The sequence below is a fragment of the Dryobates pubescens genome, chromosome 16 (genome assembly GCF_014839835.1).
Source record: "Dryobates pubescens isolate bDryPub1 chromosome 16, bDryPub1.pri, whole genome shotgun sequence".
Taxonomy (NCBI): domain Eukaryota; kingdom Metazoa; phylum Chordata; class Aves; order Piciformes; family Picidae; genus Dryobates; species Dryobates pubescens.
In genome coordinates this window covers 10,605,194-10,609,313 of record NC_071627.1, presented here as the reverse complement: position 1 = coordinate 10,609,313, position 4,120 = coordinate 10,605,194, and the positions used below count along the sequence as shown (strand labels likewise).

Here is a 4,120-nt window from a genome sequence, read left to right as displayed (position 1 = left end):
GTGCAGGAAGGGAAACTATGGGAATAGCTCTGTTAGATCAGAGGTCATTTCTGAAGAAGCAATATCAACTTTCTTTGGCTACAAATTTCTATTCCAAGGTCATAACACAGCTCTTCACTTCTTGAAGGCGCTTTTCTTGGGAAGGACATACTGAAAGGAAGTGCACCAGGAGTTCTTAAGGGCTCAGAAATGTGCTTGAGTTGAGGAGCAACCTGGCATTTTTTTCAATATGTGGGGACACATGCCTCTGGTAGATTCTGAGTAGTGTTGAATAAAAGAAGCTGTTGGCCATTGCAGCAGTTGTATTATTTTCCTTTATGTAATTATAAAGGAGATTTAAATACTACTGCTTTGCCCTAAACCAGCTCATGCATTGAGCAATGACTGGAGAAAGTGTTCTAGCAGATTCTTGTATGAGGAAATCTGAAAGGAATAGGGAGACAAAATGACAGCATATTTCAAGCAGATGATTAAATGTATTTCATCAGCTGATGGGGAAGAAATACAAAGAGTAAAGATCCATAGTCAAACTCCAGACACCCCAAGTCCTGAAAGGTAAAGTGCCTGCAGCCCATATGACTGTAAGGCAGAGCAAGCACCTAAGAAATCAAATTTTGAGTATTTTCTCTACCACTTGTTAGCACCCTTTGAGTCTGGTTCAGCCAATTTTCCAACTACCCTGTTGCCCACCTATTCACTCTGTACTTCACCAATTTGGCTTTGAGTTAACTATGAGACGTGATGTCAAAGGCCTTGCTAAAAGTGGGATAAACAACATCCAGTACTCCTGCCATTAGATACAGAGGCAGTCATCACAGAAAGCTGTCAGTCACAATTTGCCCTTGGTAGCACCACACTGTTCCTAGTCGCTGCCTTGTCCTTCATCTGCCTGGATGTGTCTTGTTCTGTGCTCTTTTGGGGCACTGGAATGAGGCTGACCAGCCCCACATACATCTTGCTGAGGACTGGTGTGGCATTTGCCTTTCTTCCACCACGAGGAATCTTCCTTGGTAGCCATAACCTGCCTGTGGTCACCTCCATCCTTGGCCTCCTGTCTAATCCCATGGCGTCGTGTGCCCATCCAGTTCCAGGGCTCCTGAACTGTTTTCCTCTCTAGTGGGGAAAGCCTCATTCCCACCACTTCTGAGGGCAAACCTTGGAAGTGAGAAACAGAGGCAAAGAAGGTACTGACTACTGTAGACTTTCCCCAGGTGGCTTGTTACTAGGGGTTGTGGGGCTTAACAAAATGGGGTGGTTGTGTTCATAGAATCATGGCCTAAGCTGGAAGAGACCTTAGCGATCATCTACTCCAAACTCCCCACAATGGGCAGAGAAGCCTCTCAACTAGATTTGGTTGCCCAAGGCCTCATCCACCCAGGGAGAGGCAGCCACAACCTCCCTCAGCAACCTATTCCACACTGCACCCAGTCTGGATTTGTGCCTGGGATTGGCATGACCCAGAGCTTGCAATTTGACTTGTTGAACCTCATGCAGCTGGCAGTGGCCCACTTCTCAAGCCTGTCAAGATCCTTTTGGATGCCATCCTCAGGTGAGTCCAGTGCACCATACAGCTTAGTGTCATCAGCAAACTTGCTGAAGGTGCACTCACTATACTACTGCTTGTGTTGCTGACAAAGATGTTCAACAGCATTGGACCCAGTACAGATCCCTGAGGAGCTCTAATTGTCACTGGTCTCCACCTGGACATGGAGCTGTTGATCACAACCTTTTCAGTCCATCCATCTAGCCAGTTCCTTATCCATCAGATGATCCATCAATGGAGTCCATGCCTCTCCATCTTGGAGACAAGGATGTTGTGCACAAGTCCAGGTAGATGATGTCAGTTGCTCTTTCCATATGTACCAGAACTGTAAATGTTGTAGCAGGCTACCAGATTGGTTGGGCAAGATTTGACCTTTGTGAAGCCATGCTGGCTGTCACCCATCACCTCATTATCTTCCATGTGCCTTAACACAGTTACCAGGAGGATCTGCTCCATGATAAGGCATATCAAGGCAATGGCCCTGAGTTTTGACCAGGGACTGGTTATTAGAGGCTGGTGGCAGCAAAGGAATGCTAACCTGGTAGCAGGTAAGGAGACTTGCTTTGCACAGTAAATGTGAAGAGCTAACACCCAAATCGGTGGCATTACAGACATAGGGGAGAGGTGTCACTGGAGGCACTGGCTGCAGAAAATTAAGTTTGCTTCTTTTAAAAAGTACTCTTAAGTCAGTGTCATAGAGCTGGAAGCTGCACTAGCTGTTCAGGATTACGTCATCTGCACTATTTGACTTTGAGTTTATAGCCCCTTATCATTGTCCTGTGATGAAATTAATCTAGCTTATCACTTCATTGGCATTCCCTTGGTCCTCACCTGCCTTGAGCATTACCACAGGAAAATTCATGACATGAAGAAGGATGGAGTAAAAAAAACCCTTCAGACAAACAGATACTAAGTTCTGCTGTGGCATAGTTTTAAAAGGTTAGTTCTAGCTTCCACCAGGAACATATTGCAGATGTTACAAGCATCTTTCACACCAAGTACTGCTGCTCTTTGCTTATATGGGGTGGGAGTGGAACCTCTAGAGATCTCATCAAAGGTGTGTGTGATTTCAAGTTCTCCATTTTCATGTGCTCTTCTCCTTCATACTGGAACCCAGCATAGGGAAGCAGGGCAGAGAGGTGCCAATGCAAACAGCTCCACTGCCAGACCAAAGAGAAGCGTTAGGCAAACACTCCAGTATGTCAGAGGCTCCTTTAGCACACAGATACAGTTTAAAAACACTCCACAGCACACTCCATCCTGGCATATTAAAGCAGTATTAATTTAAAGCTGTTTGGTGACAGCTCACTAGCTGTGGTTGTACTTCAGCTCTGTGTCCATTTCCTCAATATCAACTAACAAACCCAAAATTAATCTTGACACAAAAATAGCTGCTCGTTTCCATCCCTTGGCTCTTTAAGCTTCTGTGTGGTGGTTTCCCCTGCCTGCAGTTGGATATGATTGATGAGGATGAGTGGGAGTCCCCTCTTGCCTGTGATCCCCTCTCAGTCTGCTCTTCTCCAGGCTAAACAGCCCCAGGTGTCATAGCCTCTCTTCAGAATGCAGATGTATCAGTCCCCTCAGAATTTTAGCGGACCTCTGATGAACCTTCTCTAGTAATTCCCTGTCCTTCTTGAGCTGGAGAGTCCAGAACTGGACACTGTACTCCAGGTGCAGCCTCACCCCGGCAGAGAAGCGTGAGAGGAGAACCTCCCTCAACCTCACTCTTACAAATGCACCCCAGGACACCATGTTATGCATATACATGAGAGGGTGTGTATGCAAAGGAAACACTGAACCCCGAGCTTGGCCCTTGGAACCCTTGGAAGGTTTGTGGTGAACTCCTGCCCCGGCTGGCGTGGGCATAGTTTGCACACGCAGCAGAGGCCTGGACAGGGCCCGCGGTCACCACACCGCCGTTAGAGCCACCTCTGTGTGCCAGGGTGCGGAGGGTCACAGAATGCCATGTTGGAAAGGACCTCAGGGATCATCAGCTCCAGCCAGAGCAACTACAGTGACCTGCGGGAGAAACAGGGTTGGGGGCAGAACAGGAAACCGCCTCCTTCCGCGGGTCACCATTAAAGGATCACTGACAGGAGAAATCAGACAGTACAAATTGCCCAGGTGGGTCTTCCTTTTGTTAACTCAAGTACCGAGGAGACAAGGCGTAGCGTAACTCCTCGTTAGTATAGTGGTGAGTATCCCCGCCTGTCACGCGGGAGACCGGGGTTCGATTCCCCGACGGGGAGACAAAGCATAGTTTTACCCTAGCTCACTGCGTTCGTTTTTGTTTGCCCTCCTGCTCGTCCGGTAACGGACCTGGGTTCTGAAGAAGCTGTAGTCTGGGGAGCGGTGCTGCCTTGTTGGGGGCGGTGAGAGGCGGCGGGGACGTGTCGCCAGAAGACAGGGATTGGATTTATGCCCGGAGAGGTGGTGGCTATCGCATCCCTGGAACGGTTCCAGGGCAGGCTGGACGGGGCCGTGAGCGAAGTGCTCTAGTTGCAGATGTCCGTGCTGACGGCGGGGACTGGACTTGACGAGCTCTAACGGTACCTCCCAGCCCAAGCCAGTCCATGA

At 48.5% G+C, this 4,120-nt stretch overlaps 1 non-coding gene across 1 annotated transcript; it reads left to right on the top strand.

Annotated features, from left to right (window-relative positions):
* Positions 1-3,720: 3,720 nt before the first annotated feature.
* On the top strand, positions 3,721-3,792 carry TRNAD-GUC (transfer RNA aspartic acid (anticodon GUC)). The gene has a single exon. It is a non-coding gene; the product is annotated as a tRNA-Asp (tRNA).
* The last annotated feature ends 328 nt before the right edge of the window (positions 3,793-4,120 follow it).